Genomic DNA, 20,285 nt, shown 5'->3' on the forward strand with positions numbered 1-20,285 from the left:
TCCTATGAATTTACCAAGCCCACTCCTCCTCCTCCTATTCACTCCCACCACTCCTCAAAATCACCACCCACAAGCAACTCCTCCCCCTCCTCTTCCTCCTCCTCCTCCTCTTTCTCCTCCTCCTCCTCCTTCTCCACAGCAACACAAATTCGCGAAAATGTCATCTTGTTGAACCTCAATGGAAATACCGCTGAGGAGGAGGAAGAGGAGGAGGAGGAGGAGGAAGGAGAAGAAGAGGAGGAGGAGTAGGAGACAAATGGATAGGAGTAGGGATATTCTTGTTATTATTATTATTATTATTATTATTATCAGAGAGAGACAGACAGACAGACAGATTTACATAGCTATCCAGACTACACAGATTTAATGGTTCCAGACTTTTATTTACTTATTTATTTATTTTTGTTCCCGAGTTCATACGTTATACGCCACCAACGGCCACCAAGACGCTGTTACATCACTACCGCCAATGTTAAGGTCAAGAATACGTGACGTCAAGTTTGTTTGCAATGACTCCTTTCTCTTACTCTGAACTACTGAAGGGGGTGGAGGGGGGGGGGGTATTCCATCCTTATACATCTACGCTATTGAAGACTGAATTTGGGGCAGTCTTTGTTTTCTCGCACAGCAACGTTGATGAAGTCTTGAATTTGATGTACTTGTTTTTGTGATTTCTTCGTCGTGTTCTGAACTTCTGCAGGAGGGAGTTTATTCCATCCTCGTATAGCATCGTTGGTGAAGTCTGAATTTGGTGCAGTTTGAATGTATCTATTTTTGTACGTGATTCCTTCGTCTTGCACTGAACCATTGAAGGAGGGAGCTTGTTCCATCCTCGTTCAGCATCGTTGGTGAAGTCTGAATTTGGTGCAGTCTGAATGTATCTATTTTCGTCCGTGATTCCTTCGTCTTGCACTGAACCATTGAAGGAGGGAGCTTGTTCCATCCTCGTACACCAACGTTGGGAAAGGCTGAATTAGGTGCAGTCTTTATGTATTATTTTATTTTTTTGGGGGTGATATTTTCGTCTTACACTGAACTACTGAAGGAGGGAGCTTGTTCCATCCTCGTTCAGCATCGTTTGTTTAGACTGAATTTGGGGCAGTCTGTATGTATTATTTAGTTATTGTGAGTGATTTCCTCGTCTTGCACTGAACTACTGGATGAGGGAGCTTGTTGCATCCTCGTATATTAACGTTGGTGAAGTCTGAATTTGGGTTAGTCTGAAAGTATCGGTTTTTGTAAGTGATTCCTCCGTCTTGGACTGAACTTGTGGAACGGGGAGTTTGTTGCATCCTCGTACGCCAACGTTGAGGAAGGCTGAATTAGGTGGTCTTTTTTTTTTTTCCGTCTTGATCTGAACTACTTGAACGGGGAGCTTATTCCATCTTCGCACAGCATCGTTGGTGAAGATTGAATTTGGTGCAGTCTGAATGTATGTTTTTGTAAGTGATTCCTCCGTCTTGCACTGAACTACTGGAGGAGGGAGCTTGTTGCATCCTCGTATATTAACGTTGATGAAGTCTAAATTTATGGAACGGGAGCTTGTTGCATCCTCGTATATTAACGTTGATGAAGTCTAAATTTATGGAACGGGAGCTTGTTGCATCCTCGTATATTAACGTTGATGAAGTCTAAATTTATGGAACGGGAGCTTGTTGCATCCTCGTATATTAACGTTGATGAAGTCTAAAATTATGGAACGTGAGCTTGTTGCATCCTCGTACACCAACGTTGGGGAAGACTTAATTTGGTGCAGTCTGAATGTATTTGTTTTGTAAGTAATTCCTTCGCGTTGCACTGAACTTGTGGAACGGGGAGCTTGTTCCATCCTCGTACACCAACATTCGTGAAGACTGAAGTTAGGGCAGTCTGAATGTATTTCTTTACACCTGAGTTTATGGCCTTTTTCTTTTCTCGTTCGCAACATATACTCGATATTTCATCCTCGCACAACATCGTTAGTGAAAACTAAATTTGGTGGTTTTATTTTTTTATTTTATTTTTTTATTCTTTTTTCACTTAAGTTCTGCGCCATTATTTCTCGCCCGCATCTTTTGTCTTCGGTCGTAAACAGTTCAGATAATCGATATTCAATACTTGTACAGCAACGTTGGCGGAGTCTTAGGTTTGATGAAGTCTGAATTTATATGTTTACACTTCGCTCTAGCGTCATTTTTCTCGTCCTCATCTTGTCATCGATTATTAGTAAATTACATTCATCAACAAATTCGTACTCGTCCGGACCAGAGAGAGCCATGAGGGACACTACCGAATTAAAAACGATCTCTTAGTTGCTGCTCTGCTTTTTTTTTTTTTTTTTTTTTTACAGCGAAGGAGGCAGCCTGCTCTAGGGGGGGGGGGGGGGGGGGACAAAAAAAGAGCTCGCCGGCGCTGCCCTTGCGTGGAAGAGAGCGAGAGTGAGAGTGAGATAGAGAGTGAGAGTGAGAGAGTGAGTGAGAGGGTTAGATTCGGTTGGTGTGGTGTCACCCTCCATCCCCGTATCCTAAGACATCCCATCCTGATCTTCGCATGCACGGAACCCGATTAAAGTGTCTTGATACTCCTCTCTTAATAATCTGCTATCCATTCGTGTGCTTTACCCTTGAATTACCTGGCTGTTTGAATCTTTAAATAACAAATGGCGTAAACTAATGAAATGTAAAAGGTTCGTAGGTTTGACAAGCAGGATCTCTTGTTTCGGAATCCATGCTGTGAATTCGATATTATTGAGTGACCGCTTAGGTAGTTGCAAATTTGTGTCTTAATAGTTAAAGGTAATCTTGGGTGCATACTCTACAACTACGCGTGGCTGCGGTGCTCATCTCCGTCGCACTCGAGTAACTACAATCCATGCTAGACTAATGGATCTGTAATTACCTGTATTTTGTCACCTTTCTTTAATTCGGAAGGAGGTGAAAGTAGAAAGATGAGTAGAGAGAGGACGAAAAGAGTTGGTAAAGAGGGTCGAGGAATAGAAAGAAAAGAGAGTAATGGAAGGAAGAAGAGGAAAAAACAGAGGGTATAGAGAAATGATAAGAAAGACGGGGGAAGGGAGGGGAGAGAGGGAAAACACGGCAGATAAGAGGAGGGGGGAGGGAGGGAGAATGGAACATGCGGAAAGAGATAGAGAGAGGGAGGAGAGAGAAGGGAAGAGAGACACGATAAGTTAGAGAGGGAAACAGAAAGAAAGGGGGAGGGGAGGGAGAGAGGTAGAGAGAGTGAAGTATTATGCCCCGGTCACACATGATCGAATTGCTTCCGAACACAGCCTGAATCGCATTCGGAGTCGAGTCGGATACGTTTTAGGCAACTTTTCAAGGTCATTTTTTTGTCGGATCGCATTCGGTTTGCATTCGGAACCTATTTTGGGATGCAAACCGAATGCAGTCCCACCAAACCAAATGCAAACCGAATGCATTCCGAACTTGAGTCGAATTCCGAAATTCAAAATTTAACTTTTTTTTTTTCCGATTGCAAACCGAATAAAAACTGATTCCAAACTGAATACATATCGAATCCATTCCGAATCCAAACCGAATGTCGACCATGGTATATATTTAATACGCGTTCCAGATAAATTCGGAATCTATTAGGAGCGCAAAACGCCTCGATTCCGAACGTTTTTCCTTTCCGACTCCAATCCGAAAGTTTCATGTCGAGTGAAATATTCGGTCAACTTTCCAGAATCGTTTTGAATCAGACGAACACATACCGTACAGCCCGATCGGTGCCCGAATGCAAACCGAACGCCATTCGGAAATTATTCGGATTCAAATTCGGCTATGTGTGACTCGGGTATTAGGAGAGAGAAAGGGTAGAAGGAAAGAAGAGAGGAGAGAGGAGACTAGAGAGGGAAAGGGCGGGAAAGGGGGAAGGGAGGGGGGGAAAGGAGATAAGATAGAGAGGGGAAAGAGAGGAAAGGGGGGCGTGAGGGGTGATATAATCAATTAATTCTGCATTACCGTCAATACATACATCGTGAATTAGCGACACAATGTTATTAGTGAAGCAATAACTCGATTTGGGCGGCCTGATAATGGCGGGAGAGAGAGAGAGAGAGAGAGAGAGAGAGAGAGAGAGAGAGAGAGAGAGAGAGAGTATGGAGTGAAATAGGAAAAGAAGGAAGGGAAGGAAAGGAACAGATAGCAAATAAGATGAAAGGAAAGAAGGGAAATAAAAAGGGAAAGCAAAGAGAGAGAGAGAGAGAGAGAGAGAGAGAGAGAGAGAGAGAGAGAGAGAGAGAGAATACATATGTTGGACTGTGAATCTGACTATAATGAGAGAGAGAGAGAGAGAGAGAGAGAGAGAGAGAGAGAGAGAGAGAGAGAGAATAATTAGCCTATTAATACGTTGATAGCTAATTTATGGAAGTGATTTCGTTTTTATTATTATTATTATTATTATTATTATTATTATTATTATTATTATTATTACTATTATTATTAGTATTATTGGAACGATATTTTCCACTTTGTTATTTTTTGTCTATTTCTGCTTATTAGTTTATTTGTTTACCTGATTCTCATATAGTTTTGACTCTCTTTAATCTTTTTTTCTTTTTTTCTTCTTTCAGGTAAGCAAAAGAAAATAAAGGACAGTAGAGGATGCAAACATAAGGTAACAATATTGATTCTCTCTCTCTCTCTCTCTCTCTCTCTCTCTCTCTCTCTCCCTTTTTATTTTCCTTCTTTCCCTTCCATTTATATTTTCCTTCCTCTTATTTACGATCTGTTCCTTTCCTTCCCTTTCATCCTCTCTCTCTCTCTCTCTCCTCCAACCTACTTCCTCTCACTTCACTCTTATCTATCTTCTTATCACTGTCATCAGCTGTCTCATATCTACGCTGATCTTCTATATATCAATTAAGTCTTATGTGATAGTAAGATATTAAACTCGTATTCTGAAACATCTCGGCACCTCAGTTCACCTATTCAAAAAGCCTCTCTTAGAAGGTGCAAGGATTTCCATGGAGTGTTTTGCGATTCTAGTGATAGTTTTACGCGACTTTTTCATTTTGAACGGGGAAAATCATCAATGAAAGCTCGGTTCGTCTTCTCTGTGTTCTTGGGAAATAGTTTTTTAATGGAAGTTTTAGACGACTTCTCCATTTTGAACGGGGAAAAACATCAATGAAAGCTCGGTTAGTCTTCTCTGTGTTCTTGGGAAATAGTTTTAATGGAAGTTTTAGACGACTTCTCCATTTTGAACGGGGAAAAACATCAATGAAAGCTCGGTTAGTCTTCTCCGTGTTCTTGGGAAATAGTTTTAATGGAAGTTTTAGACGACTTCTCCATTTTGAACGGGGAAAAACATCAATGAAAGCTCGGTTAGTCTTCTCCGTGTTCTTGGGAAATAGTTTTAATGGAAGTTTTACGCGACTTCTCCATTTTGAACGGGGAAAAACATCAATGAAAGCTCGGTTAGTCTTCTCTGTGTTCTTGGGAAATAGTTTTAATGGAAGTTTTAGACGACTTCTCCATTTTGAACGGGGAAAAACATCAATGAAAGCTCGGTTAGTCTTCTCCGTGTTCTTGGGAAATAGTTTTAATGGAAGTCTCGTAGAAGTTGCTGTGCTTTTCATGAACTGTTTTGTGATGCTAGTGATAGGCTAGTTGTAGAAATGGAGAGAGAAATAGCCTCCCTTTTCTGATCATTTCCTTCCCCTTTCTCTTTTCTCTCCTTTCTCTCTTCTTTCCTTTCTCTCCTTTTCCAATTTTTTTCCCCCTTTTCTCTCTTTCAATACCTGAGTTTCTGGGTTCTTCATTAACTGTTTTGTGATGATAGTGATAGTTGTAGAAATGGAGAGAGAAATAGCCTCCCTTTTCTGATCATTTCCTTCCCCATTCTCTTTTCTGTCTCTCTTTCTCCTCTTCCCTTTGTCTCCCTTTCCAATTTTTTTCCCTTTTTCTCTCTTTCAATACCTGATTTCTGCACCTTTAACGGGGAAAACACTCATGAAAATCTAGTTAGTCTTCTCTTGTGTTCTTGGGAAATTGTTTTAATGTTAGTCTCGTAGAAGTTGCTGTGCTTTTCACGAACCGTTTTGTGATGATAGTGATAGTTGTAGAAATGGAGAGAAAAATAGCCTCCCTTTCTGATCATTTCCTTCCCCTTTCTCTTTTCTGTCTCTCTCCTTTTCCCTTTCTCTCCCTTTCCAATTTGTTTTCCCTTTTTCTCTCTTTCAATACCTGTTTTCTGCACCTTGAACGGGGAAAACACTCATGAAAATCTAGTTAGTCTTCTCTTGTGTTCTTGGGAAATAGTTTTAATGGAAGTCTCGTAGAAGTTGCTGGGCTTTTCATGAACCGATTTGTGATGGTAGTGATAGTTGTAGAAATGGAGAGAGAAATAGCCTCCCTTTTCTGATCATTTCCTTCCCCTTTCTCTTTTCTCTCCTTTCTCTCTTCTTTCCTTTCTCTCCTTTTCTAATTTTTTTCCCCCTTTTCTCTCTTTCAATACCTGAGTTGCTGGGTTCTTCATTAACTGTTTTGTGATGATAGTGATAGTTGTAGAAATGGAGAGAAAAATAGCCTCCCTTTTCTGATCATTTCCTTCCCCTTTCTCTTTTCTCTCCTTTCTCTCTTCTTTCCTTTCTCTCCCTTTCCAATTTTTTTCCCTTTTTCTCTCTTTCAATACCTGTTTTCTGCGCCTTGAACGGGGAAAACACTCATGAAAATCTAGTTAGTCTTCTCTTGTGTTCTTGGGAAATTGTTTTAATGTTAGTCTCGTAGAAGTTGCTGTGCTTTTCATGGACTGTTTTGTGATGATAGTGATACTTGTAGAAATGGAGAGAAAAATAGCCTCCCTTTTCTGATCATTTCCTTCCCCATTCTCTTTTCTGTCTCTCTCTTTCTCCTCTTCCCTTTGTCTCCCTTTCCAATTTTTTTCCCTTTTTCTCTCTTTCAATACCTGTTTTCTGCACCTTTAACGGGGAAAACACTCATGAAAATCTAGTTAGTCTTCTCTTGTGTTCTTGGGAAATTGTTTTAATGTTAGTCTCGTAGAAGTTGCTGTGCTTTTCACGAACCGTTTTGTGATGGTAGTGATACTTGTAGAAATGGAGAGAAAAATAGCCTCCCTTTTCTGATCATTTCCTTCACCTTTCTCTTTTCTCTCTTTCTCCTCTTCCCTTTCTCTCCCTTTCCAATTTGTTTCCCCTTTTCTCTCTTTCAATACCTAACTTCTGCGCTTTGAACGAGAACAACAGTCATGAACACGCGGCTAGTCTTCTTTGTGTTCTTGGGAAATAGTTTTAATAGCATAGAAAAAAAAAGGACGAAGGGAGACAAGGACGGCAACAAAGGGTAGATGTAGATAGATAGATAGGTGAATAGAGATAGAGTGAGTAGGGCATACGTAAAAAATGAAGTATGATGGAAGTCTCGTAGAAGCTGCTGGGCTCTTCATGGACTGTCTTGTGATGCTGGTCATAGGTTTAAATGACTTCTGTAAATTGAACGGAGAAAAACATCAAATAAAAGCCCGGTTAATCATCCTTGTGGCCTTGGGAATTAGTAACGGGGAGTCTGATGCGTAATAGTATGGACCTAGGAGTGAGTCAGTGAGTGAACGAGTGAGTCAGATCAGACCATGAGTCAAACAGGTCGAGTACTTACATGCTCGGTTCGACATGGATGTGACTCACTGCACGCACACACACACACACACACACACACACACACGAATGAAAGATGAAAATAAATAACATAAATGGGAGTGAAAATAAATAAATAAAAATTAGGAAAGTAAAATAAAAAAAATGAAATAAATGAAGAGATAAACTTAAGAAATCAATGTGTGAGCCCCCCCCAAAAAATAGGAAGAAGATAAATGGAAAAGGAGAGAAAGGAATGATAAAAGAGAGGAAAGGAAGGACGGAGGATGGGAAGAAAAAAAAGAGGAAGTAAAGAAATAAGGAAAGGAAGAGAAAGATGAAGGGAAAAAGGACGGAAAGGAATAAGAGAGAGAGAGAGAGAGAGAGAGAGAGAGAGAGAGAGAGAGAGAGAGAGAGAGAGAGAGAGAGAGAGAGAGAGAGAGAGAGAGAGGTGGAAGAAAAAGAAGAAGAGAAGAAAGAAAAAGAGGAAGAAAGGGAAGGGGGAGGAAAGATATCGGTAAGAGAGGAAACGGAAATAAGGAAGAAGTGAAGAGAAAGGAGAGACGCTTGACAACAATGTAGACTGGACATAAAAAAGAATGTATATGTTCAGTAGGCTTATGTATGGCCCATGTATGATGTATATTCCTCGAACTGTTATATAAGTAGTAGGATAGATGCTGGTAGATGAGCGGAGGGTCGGTTTTTAGATACACCATACATAACCGTTAAATCCTAGAAAAAAGCTCAAGATGTAGTTTAAGAAAAAGAGAAAGAAGAGAAGAAAGAAAGGGAAGGAAAGCAGAGGAGAGGAAAGAAAGGAAAGGGAAAGAAGGAAGGAGGGAAGAGAAGGGCGAGAGGAGAGGAAGGGGAGCGGTGAGAGACGAAAAAGAAAGGAGAGAAGGGAGGGAGAGGAGGAAGGTAAATGGAGGGGAAAGGGTGAGGGGAGGGAAGGGGTATGGAGGAAGAAGGGAGGAAAAGGGAAAATTTGCATCGATATTACAATTTAAGAGAGAGAGAGAGAGAGAGAGAGAGAGAGAGAGAGAGAGAGAGAGAGAGAGAGAGAGAGAGAGAGAGAGAGAGTCTTTGTTCACTTTTTTTTTATCTTTTGTCGCCACCATAAAAGAAAGGAGGAGGAAGAGGAGGAGGAGGAAGAAGGAGGAGGAGGAAGAAGAAGAAGAAGAAGAAGAAGAAGAAGAAGAAGAAGAAGAAGAAGAGGAAGCAGTAGAGGAAAGGAGGAGGAGGCGGAAAAAGTTGTTGCAGCAGAGAGAGAGAGAGAGAGAGAGAGAGAGAGAGAGAGAGAGAGAGAGAGAGGTAGGTCAGGGTTCAGGTGACCTTGATTCAGGTGAACTTTGACCTCAGGTGTTAAATTTGACACACCTGACGCCCCTCCCCTTTCCTCCCTCCTCTTCCTTCCCTCCCTTATCTCCCTCTCCCTTCATCGCTCCCTTCCTCCTTCCGTCTCTCTACCTCACAACCATCATAAATACCTCATCGTCACAGGCATTTTTCCTGCCTCCTGGAAAAATGCTGTTGTCACCCCACTATATAAAAACGGTAACCCAGACGAAATAGGAAATTATCGTCCCATCTCTCTACTTCCAATTTTTCAAAATATTAGAAAAGGTAGTTGCCAATCAATTAATGTCATTCCTGAACGTAACAAACTTCTCTCTCAACCCAACACGGCTTTAGACCAAAACTCTCTACAGAGACAGCGCTGCAAGTCATTACCAATAAAATTTATGATAATATAGACAACAAACAAATATCACTTTTAACACTCTGCGACCTTTCTAAAGCCTTCGACAGTGTCAGCCACACCATCTTACTCCGAAAACTTCAACAGATTAATGTTGACACCTACTGGTTTGACAATTACCTCGATGACAGGTCACAGTCAGTCCGCATCAAAGACATCGTCTCATCCAAGAAATCAGTAGCCTTTGAGTCCCCAAGGCTCAATACTAGGCCCAACATTATTCAATATCCATGTAAATGACATATCTACCTATATCAATAACTGCCTTCTAGTACAATACGCTGACGACACACAGTTCCTCCACAGCGGTAATATCAACGAAATAAATACTTTAATTAATAAAACTGAGATCACTTTGAAACAAATAAGAACCTATTTTCTACAGAACGGCCTTCAGCTAAACATCAGTAAGACACAATGTATCTTCCTAGGCACACGCCAACTCCTGGCACACATACCTAACAACACCACCATCAGATGTGCTGATGGCGTTATAAAGAACATCCTCCATGTTAAGAACCTTGGCTTTCATCTGATTCACATGACCTTCGACAGACACATAAATGAAATGACTAGGAAAACAATGGGAACCTTAAATTTCATTAACAGACACAAAGATCTCTTCAACAAAGAAACACGCTTAATGGTTATCCAGACTTTGGTATTAAGCATCATAAAATACGGCATCACAATATGGGGGACAACAAACTCAACTTTAATAAACAAAGTGCAAAAACTACAAAACTTCGCGATAAAAGTGGCAGATGGGAAAGCCAGGAAATACGATCATGTCACTCCATTATTTAAAGATTTACAATGGCTTAAAATCAAAGACCTAATCACCTTTAACCTCATCACAAAAGTGTTTAAGCAGAAAATAAAGGATTACCCAGACCACATCCTCTCTCTCCCAACTGTTAACTATATGACTGACTCAACAACAAGACAACAAAACAATCTCTACGTCCCGAGAACCAACACCGACACAGGTGCAAGAGCCTTTCATGTATTAGCTCCTAAATTATGGAACCAACTACCGAATGAAATAAAAGACTCTCATAATCTGACCACATTAAAATCAATTCTTAAAAAGAAGCTGTTGACCTCTGCTTGAATGTATTATCTACTTTACTGCCTTCTGTATATTCTATCATGTATATTTAGATGTATAATACACCATGTATATTTATATGTATAACCTACCATGTATATTTAGATGTTTAGAATAACCACTTTTTAGTGGAAATAAAGTTTATTTATTAAAAGTTTTATTTATTTACTCCCCCCATTACCTTCCTCAATATCTTTTTCTTTCTCCCTTCCTTAACGACGCGCCACAAAGATGATTCCAACCTTAAGGGCTCAACCGTACGAGGAACGACTCAAGCGACTCTTTACATTGGAGAAAAGACGCCTACGAGGGGATATGATTCAAATCTTCAAGTATCTGAAAAACTTCAATAACGTCGATTACTCCAAATTCTTTGAACTGCAAACCAACTCAAGAACTAGAAATAACGGTTTACCCATTCAGTCGAGTCGATGTTACACAGACATTGGAAGGAGTTTCTTTTCAAACAGAGTCATCCGCCACTGGAACAATCTTCCCTCAGAAGTAGTAAATGCGAATACCATCAACTCCTTCAAATATAGAATCTACCGTCATTTCGCTGCGTCGGGAGTAAACTGAATATCGAGGTGCTTTCATCTGCTCCTCAAGCCCCAAGCGGCGGTCGAGCAGATTAAATCACCCAAGCGGGCGACCTCGTAATGAGCCAATAGGTTTTCTGTTGCCTGCATTTCCATGTTTCCTCCCCTTCTTCCTTTCTCCTCTTCTCTCTTCTCTTCCTCTTCCCCTCTTCTCCTCCCTCACCTCACTTTTCCTTCTTTCCCTTCCCTCCCCTGACTTATCTCTTCTCCTCCTCTTCCCCTCTTCTCCTCCCTCACCTCACTTTTCCTTCTTTCCCTTCCCTCCCCTGACTTATCTCTTCCCCTCCTCTTCCCCTTTTCTCCTCCCTCACCTCACTTTTCCTTCTTTCCCTTCCCTCCCCTTTCTCTTCCCCACCCTTTTAATCCCTTTCCTCCTTTAATTCAGTTTATCTCTCCCTCCCTCCCTTCTCTCCCTTCTTTGTTTTCCTCTATCTCCCTCATTTGCTCCTCCTTTCCCCTCCTTGCCCCCTTCCTCCTATCTTCCCTCCCTTCCCCTCCACCGCCCTTTTTTCCTCCCCCTTCTTTAATCCCCTTCCCTTCCCTCTCCATCCCTCCTGCACCCTTTTCTATAATTAGCTACCTGACCTTGCCTTCCTGACTGACTGACTGAGTGACTGATTGACTGACTGACTGATGATTAATATTGTTTCTTTATTGTTTTATCTTTCGTTTTCATTTATAATTTTTTTCATCAATATTTTCTTCTACGTGTGTGTGTGTGTGTGTGTGTGTGTGTGTGTGTGTGTGTGTGCATGCTTGGGTATCGATCTATGACAGTCACCTCTCTCTCTCTCTCTCTCTCTCTCTCTCTCTCTCAAGCAACAATGTCGACGTTGAAAAAGTGAGTAAGCGACGAGGAGGAAGAGTCAGAGGAGGAGGAGGAAGAGGAGGAGGAGGAGGAGGAGGAGGAAGAAGAAGAGGAAATGAATAAGATATAAGAATTGATTAAGAAACCGAAAGAGGAAATAAGTAAGAATGAAGAAACGAACGAAGAGAGAGAGAGAGAGAGAGAGAGAGAGAGAGAGAGAGAGAGAGAGAGAGAGAGAGAGAGAGAGAGAATGCTGCATGGTGACTCATTACCGTGTTGTTGTGAGTCATGGAACCGTGAGTCAAGAGAGAGAGAGAGAGAGAGAGAGAGAGAGAGAGAGAGAGAGAGAGAGAGAGAGAGAGAGAGAGAGAGACTACTAGGTCAGTGCTTACAAGGGGAAACATTAGATCATGGAGGAGGACGGAGGAGGAGGAGGAGGAGGAGGAGGAGGGGAGATAGTATGATACGGGAGATGGGGAGAATAAAGGGAGAAATGATGAGGGTAAAGGGGAAGGGGAGGAAGGAGGGGGGAGAGAGGGGAGGGGAGGGGAGGAGGGGGGAAGGGGAGGGGAGGAGGAAGGGAGAGAGACGGTGATTGAAATGAAGGGTGGGAAGGGAAGGAAGAGGGGAATGGAGGAGGAGGAGGAGGAGGAGGATGGGAGAGGGAAGGAATGAGAGAGAGAGAGAGAGAGAGAGAGAGAGAGAGAGAGAGAGAGAGAGAGAGACGTTCCCCAACACCAACCAGTTATTGTGTAAGAAAAGAAGAGGAAGAGGAGGAGGAGGAAGAGGAAATGGATGTAGAAAAGAGAGGACAAGGAAAATAGGGGATAAAACCTCTCTCTCTCTCTCTCATTTAATTTTCTTCTGGTATCGCCTTTCCCTACTTCCTTTCCTCCTCTCTTTCCTCCTTCCTCCCTCCTCCTCCTCCTCCTCCTCCTCCTCCTCCTCCTCCTCCTCCTCCTCATTCTTTCGACACTTGCACTCATCTTCCTTCCCTCCTCCTCCGCTCTTCCTTCCTACCTTCCTTCCTTCCTTCTTTCCTCCTTCCTCTCTCCCTCTCTCTTTCTCTCCCCTTGGTAACAGCTTAAAGGTTGCTAGGTAAGGATGCTCTCTCTCTCTCTCTCTCTCTCTCTCTCTCTCTTTATTGCCTCTTGTTCGATGCAGAGAGAGAGAGAGAGAGAGAGAGAGAGAGTTATTTCACATACAAACATTTGAAATACATGTCCCCTTCTTGCTCTTTTTTTGTGCGTGTGAACATTATTTTAATATTTATTCAATAGTCTCTCTCTCTCTCTCTCTCTCTCTCTCTCTCTCTCTCTCTCTCTCTCTCTCTCTCTCTCTCTCTCTCTCTAATCATGGCATATTTAGGGTTCGTAATGTTAAGGGTCTCTCTCTCTCTCTCTCTCTCTTTTTCTCCTAATATGACGTAATGATCTCTCTCTCTCTCTCTCTCTCTCTCTGTATAAAAGAAAAGGGAACGGAAGAGGAGGAAAGGGATTACACGAGAGAGAGAGAGAGAGAGAGAGAGAGAGAGAGAGAGAGAGAGAGAGAGAGAGAGAGAGAGAGGACACTTAAAAGGATTATGGGAAGAAATGAGGGAAGAAGAGAGTAATAAAAGAAAGGTAGAAGGAAGGAAGAAAGAGGGAGGGTAGGAAAGAAGGGATGAAGGAAGGAAGAAAGGGAAAGAGGAAAGAAGGAAGGAAGAAAGAAAAGGAGAGAGGAAAGAAATGAAGCATGGAAGCATGGAAGGAAGGAAGAAGGGATGGAGGAAAGAAGAGAGGGAAGAAAGGAAGGAAGGAAGGGAAGAAGAAAAGAAGTGAAGGAGGGAAAGGGAAGAGGAAAGAAAGGAAGGAAGGAAGGAAAGAAGGAAGAAAGAAAAGGAAAAAGGAAAGAAAGGAAGGAAGAAGAAAAGTGAGGAAGGAAAGAGGAAAGAAATGAAGGAAGGAAGAAAGGAAGGAAAGAAAAAAATAAGTGAAGGAAGGAAAGGAAAGAGAAAGGGAAGAAAAGGAAAGAGGAAAGAAAAAAATTAATTAAGAAAGAAAGAAAGAAAGAAAGAAAGAAAATACGGAAGGAAAGTAAAATCAGACACAAACTTTATTTCTTCACGTGTTTAAAAAAAGTAGTGAAAATAAAGTAAAAATAAAGTAAATGAAGAAAGAAAAATTTGTTAGGAGAAGACAAATAATAAGAATTCGAGACCTAATAAAGAGATGAAAAACGAGGGAAGAAAAGATAACAAGTAAAATAAAGATATGATGAAAAATAACGAAAAAAAAAATTGAAAAAAAATACATGAAAATCAAATGAAGTGTAAATTGAACGTAAACAAAAAAATGCAGGTAAGATAGAAAAGAAAACAAAGACAAGAAAAGAAAGAAAAAAAGAAAAAAAGAAATTAAAAGAAAAGGAAAATAAGAAAAGGGAAGACAGGAGAAGAGAAAGTAAAAAAAGAAAGAAAAGAGGGAAAGATAGGAAAAAATAAATAAAGATAGAAAGACAAAGAAAGGAAAAGAGAAAAAGAAAATAAAGATAGAGAAGAAAGAAAGAAAAGAAAGAGGACGAGAAAGAAAGAGAAAAAAGAAAAAGAAAAAAGGAATGAATAAAAAAAAGAAAAGAAAGAAAGAAAGAAAATACTGACCACAAACATTCATAACATCGAACAAAAGTAAAAAAAAAAAGAAGTAAAAGAAAACGTTGAAAATAGTCACGAGAGAGAGAGAGAGAGAGAGAGAGAGAGAGAGAGAGAGAGAGAGAGAGAGAGAGAGAGAGAGAGGTCACGGTCATGCATTCTCTGGTTCATGAGGTCACGTTGGAAGGTCAAAGATTAACAAAGGTAGACAGCATAACCCCATAATCTCTCTCTCTCTCTCTCTCTCTCTCTCTCTCTCTCTCTCTCTCTCTCTCTCTCTCTCTCTCTCTCTCTCTCCTTATCTACAATTCTATTCCATTTTCGTCCTTTCCTCTCCCTTCTTATTTTCATCTCTCTCTCTCTCTCTCTCTCTCATTCACTTTCATCTTTTTTCCTTCCTTCTTCCTTTCTTCTCATTTCTCTCCCTTTTTCTATTATTTGCTCCTCATTTCCTCCCTTTCTTATTCCTCCTCCCTATTGTCTCCCTTTTCCTATACCTTCATCTCCTTCCTTATCTAACCTTTCCCTATCTTCTCTTTCTTTCCTCAGCCTTCTTCACCCTTCTCTCCCTTCTTCTTTTTCTTCCTTCTCTCTCTTCCCTTTTCCCTCATTCGAGCTCTTCTTCTTCCTCCTCTTCCTTCTCCTTCTCCTCTTTCCCTCACCGTCTGTTTCCAGGCACTTTTCCCTCTCCCTGTCTTTCCTCTCCCTCTTCTCCCTTCCTCTCCTCCCTCCCTCCTTCACTTTCATTTCCTTTTCCTCCCTATCTTTCCTCTTCCTCCTCCTCCACCCTTCCTTACCTCCCCGTTTCCAGGCAACTCTCCCTTTTCTCCCTTTCCCCTCCTTCCCTTCCTCCTCTCCCTCTCTCCCTCCCTCCCTTACCTTCCTCTTCCTCCGTTTCCAGGCAGACACCTATTCCAGTTTCCCTCCCTTTCCTCCCTTCTCCCTCCCGCCCTTCCTCCCGTTTCCAACCAGACACCTCCAGTCCCGTCTCTCCCTCCCTCCCTTCTCCCTACCCTCCCTTTCCTCCCTCCCTTCTCCCTTCGATCGATTAGGGAAGGGTTGCGCTGTGTTGGGTTCGATCTGTTCTGCGCAGGAGGAAAGGGAGGGAGGGAGGGAAGGGAGAGAAAGGGAGGGAGGAAGGTAGGAAAGGGGGTGGGAATAGGCAGGGAGGGGAGGAAAGGAGAAGAGAAGGTAGGGAGGAAGGATGGGAGGATATAGGCAGGAGGAAGGGGAGAGGAAGGGAGGAGGTAGGGAGGGAAGAGGAAGAAGGGAGGGAGGAAGGAAGGAAGGAAAGATGGGGAGGAAGGAAGAGAGAAGAGGAGTAGGGAGAGATAGGGAGGAAGAAGAGAAGATAGGGAGGAAAGGAAAGATATAGGGAGAAGAGAAATAAAAAAGAAGGGAGGAAAATTAGAAGGAAGGAGTAGGGAGGAAGGGATGACGGTGGGAGGAGAGAAAGAAAGAGACCAGAAAGGAAAAGGAAGAAAGAGGGAAAGGAGAGAAAGGGAAAGAAGAAAAGGAATAGAGAAAGGCAGATAAGGGAGAGGAAAAGTAGTAGAGGCAGCAAAGAGAAGAAAAAGGGAGTAAAGAGTAAAGAAGGGAGAAGATAAAAGAATAGGGAGGTAGAGAAGGGAAGGGAGATAAAAGAAGAGGAAGAGGAGGAGGAAAAAGAGGAGGTGGAGGAAGAGGAGGAAGAATATAGGAAGGAAAAAATGGAGAGGAGGGAAGTAGCCAGAGAGAGAGAGAGAGAGAGAGAGAGAGAGAGAGAGAGAGAGAGAGAGAGAGAGAGAGAGAGAGAGAGAGAGAGAGAGAGAAGTGATTAGAAGAGGGGAGGGAGAAGGATCAGAAAAAGAGGGGAGACAAAGATGAAGAGAGAGAGAGAGAGAGAGAGAGAGAGAGAGAGAGAGAGAGAGAGAGAGAGAGAGAGAGAGAGAGAAAAGTTTACTGTTGTGGTACGGAATGGGAGGAGGAGGAGGAGGAGGGGGAGGAGGAGGAAGAAGAAGAAGAAGAAGAAGAAGAAGAGGAGGAAGCATGGAAACACGGAATATCAGGTTATGTAAGGGAGCTGCTGTGAACCTAATCCTCGCACCTTTCAAGAAAATGTTAATATAAATGTCTAAGTCTATCCTCATACGGCAAGTTTCTTAACCCGTGAATCATCCTTGTCATCCTCCTCTGTACAGATTCTAACACCTTGATATCCATTCTATAGTAAGGGGACCAGAACTGCACCGCATACTCCAGATGAGGTCTGACTAGTGCTAAATATAAGATGATGGAAGAAATGAGGGAGAAGATAGGAAGGAAGGGAGAGATAGGAACGAAGAAGAGAAGGTAAGGAAGGAAAGGAAAGAGATAGGGAGAAGAGAGAGAGAAGGAAGGAGGAAAGAAGGAAGAAAAGATAGAGGAAAGGGATAGGGAGAAAGGGATGATGAAGGGAGGAGAGGAAGATAAAGGAAGGTTAGAGAACGAGGAGGAAGATAAAGAGAAAGTAAATGAGAGGGAACACAAGAAGAGAAAATATGTAAGTAGATAAAAAATGAAAAATGCAACAAAGAGAAAGAGGGAATGACCAGCGTGAGGATGACTTCGGCGCTTCTGTTGCTGACGCTCCTTGAAGTGAATCCCAGTACCCTGTTGGCTCAATTTCTGGCTCGTATGCATTGTGCCCTTGGACGGAGATCAGAGCTTTTGGATGAGAGCTTTTGGATCAGAGCTTTTGTATGAGAACTTTTGGATGAGAGCTTTTGGATTATACCTTTTGGATGAGAGTTTTTGGATGAGAGCTTTTGGATCAGAGCTTTTAGATGAGAGCTTTTTTGTATGATAACTTTTGGATTAGACCTTTTGGATGAGAGCTTTTGGACAGAGAACCCAAAGAAAGAAAGTATAGTACGAAACAGGGAAAGAAGTGAAGAAAGGCTATTTTTAGTGGGTGAAAAAGTAGAGGAAAAAGTAAGAAAGTAAAAAAGCGTATATTCCAAAGACGTTCATCTGCCATACTGACCCCCCCCCCCAAAAAAAAAAGACGGTCGCCATTATCCAACTATTCAAACTATTTAGATAGAGGAGGAGGAGGAGGAGGAGGAGAAGAGGAAGAAATAATGGAGAAAGGAGCAAAAAAAAAAAAAGCAATATAATGATGAGAGAGAGAGAGAGAGAGAGAGAGAGAGAGAGAGAGAGAGAGAGAGAGAGAGAGAGTGTTCTTAGTGGTGAGGGGACGCTGATGGGGAGGAGAAAGAGGAAGAGAAAGGGGAGGAGGAGGGGGATTTAAAGGCACAAAGGGACAAAAGGAGACATTTATCTTCTTCTTCTTCTCTCTCTCTCTCGTCATCTTCTTGGAATTTAGGTTATGAGAGAGAGAGAGAGAGAGAGAGAGAGAGAGAGAGAGAGAGAGAGAGAGAGAGAGAGAGAGAGAGAGAGAGATTGAATGATAGGTAGAAATGTATTAGTTCTACTACTACTACTACTACTACTACTACTACTACTACTACTACTACTACTTCTTCTACTCCTACTACTACTACTACTACTACTACTACTACTACTACTACTACTTCTACTACTACTATTACTACTACTATTACTACTACAACTAATGCTACTACTAAACCCACTACTAACTACCCACTACTGCTACTACTACTTTTTTTTTTTTTTTTTACAGCAAAGGAGACAGCTCAAGGGCACAAAAAAGTAAACATTAATAAAAAAAGCCCGCTACTCGCTGCTCCTAAAAAGAATCCAAAGAGGTGGCCGAAAGATAGGTCAGTTTCGGGAGGAGAGGTGTCCTGATACCCTCCTCTTGAAAGAGTTCAAGTCGTAGGCAGGAGGAAATACAGATGAAGGAAGATTGTTCCAGAGTTTACCAGCGTGAGGGATGAAAGAGTGAAGATGCTGGTTAAATTTTGCTTAAAGGATTTGGACAGTATTGGAGCGAGCAAAAGTAGAAAGTCGAGTGCAGAAAGGCGACGGGAGGGGGGGAGGCATGCAGTTAGCAAGTTCAGAAGAGCAGTCGGCATGAAAATATCGGTAAAAGATAGAAAGAGGTGAAACATTGCGGCGGAATTTAAGAGGTAGGAGACAGTCAGTAAGAGAAGGGGAGTTGATGAGACGAAGAGCCTTTGCCTCCACTCTGTCCAGAAGAGCTGTGTGAGTGGAGCCCCCCCACACATGAGATGCATACTCCATACGAGGGCGGACAAGGCCCCTGTATATGGACAGCAACTGTGCAGGGGAGAAGAACTGGCGGAGACTACTACTACTACTACTACTACTTCATCTTCTATACTTAGAGAAATAAAGTAAACAGAGAGAGAGAGAGAGAGAGAGAGAGAGAGAGAGAGAGAGAGAGAGAGAGAGAGAGAGAGAGAGAGAGAGAGAGAGAGAGAGAGAGAGAGAGAGAGAGTACAAGGGGAATGAATCTTCAGACCAGAAACCCAAAAGTAGACAGAGGAAGAGGAAGAACAGGAAGACGAAGAGGAGGAGGAGAGAGGAGGAGGAGGAGGAGGAGGAGGAGATCAATGGAGGAGCAAGTATTTTTATGTAAATTTTACGATTTTAAGAGACATTAGAAGGGCGGGCTACTAAATTTGAGAGAGAGAGAGAGAGAGAGAGAGAGAGAGAGAGAGAGAGAGAGAGAGAGAGAGAGAGAGAGAGAGAGAGAGAGAAAATATATGATAAAAGAAAAAGGGAAAGAGATAAACGAAATAAATGTATGCGAGAGAGAGAGAGAGAGAGAGAGAGAGAGAGAGAGAGAGAGAGAGAGAGAGAGAGAGAGAGAGAGAGAGAGACTTACGTATTATAGATTATGCATTATCTCTTTTTTTTCTTACACCCAGTATTGTTCGCGTCCCTTTAAAGCCTGTTACTAGGAGAGAGAGAGAGAGAGAGAGAGAGAGAGAGAGAGAGAGAGAGAGAGAGAGAGAGAGAGAGAGAGAGAGAGAGAGAGAGAGAAGAAGGAACGAAAGAAAATATGATAAACGAAAAAGGGAGTGAAGAAGAGAGAAAGAGATAAACGAAAGAAATGTATGTGAGAGAGAGAGAGAGAGAGAGAGAGAGAGAGAGAGAGAGAGAGAGAGAGAGAGAGAGAGAGAGAGAGAGAGAGAGAGAGAGAGAGAGAACGATGATTAAAAGATGAGAGAATGATCAGTAAAAAAGAGGGGAGACAAAGATGAGAGAGAGAGAGAGAGAGAGAGAGAGAGAGAGAGAGAGAGAGAGAGAGAGAGAGAGAGAGAGAGAGAGAGAGAGAGGTGTTTAAAAGTGGAGAGAATGATCAGAAAAATGTGGGGAGAAAAATTTGAGAGAGAGAGAGAGAGAGAGAGAGAGAGAGAGAGAGAGAGAGAGAGAGAGAGAGAGAGAGAGAGAGAGAGAGAGAGAGGTGATTAAAAGAGGAGAGAATGATCAGAAAGAAAGAGGGGAGACAATGATGAGAGAGAGAGAGAGAGAGAGAGAGAGAGAGAGAGAGAGAGAGAGAGAGAGAGAGAGAGAGAGAGAGAGAGAGAGAGAGAGAGAGAGAGAGAGAGAGAGAGAGAGAGAGAGAGAGAGACTGACACTTACGCAACCTCATCACATTTGGCAGAGAAAACGAAAGCCGGGATAGACACAACAGCGGAGAAAACGAAGGTTGTTGTGGAGGGGCGTAAAGAAAACGGGGGCGGGCAGACACAACAACACGGAAAACGGAATTAGCGAAGAATATAATGAGCTGGGAAGTATTTTTTATTTTTTATTGAAGGGGTGACGAAAGGAAAGTGACGAGGAAAAATGAAGTGGAGAAAAAGAT

Source organism: Eriocheir sinensis, chromosome 19, assembly GCF_024679095.1.
Source record: "Eriocheir sinensis breed Jianghai 21 chromosome 19, ASM2467909v1, whole genome shotgun sequence".
In the NCBI taxonomy this organism is placed as follows: domain Eukaryota; kingdom Metazoa; phylum Arthropoda; class Malacostraca; order Decapoda; family Varunidae; genus Eriocheir; species Eriocheir sinensis.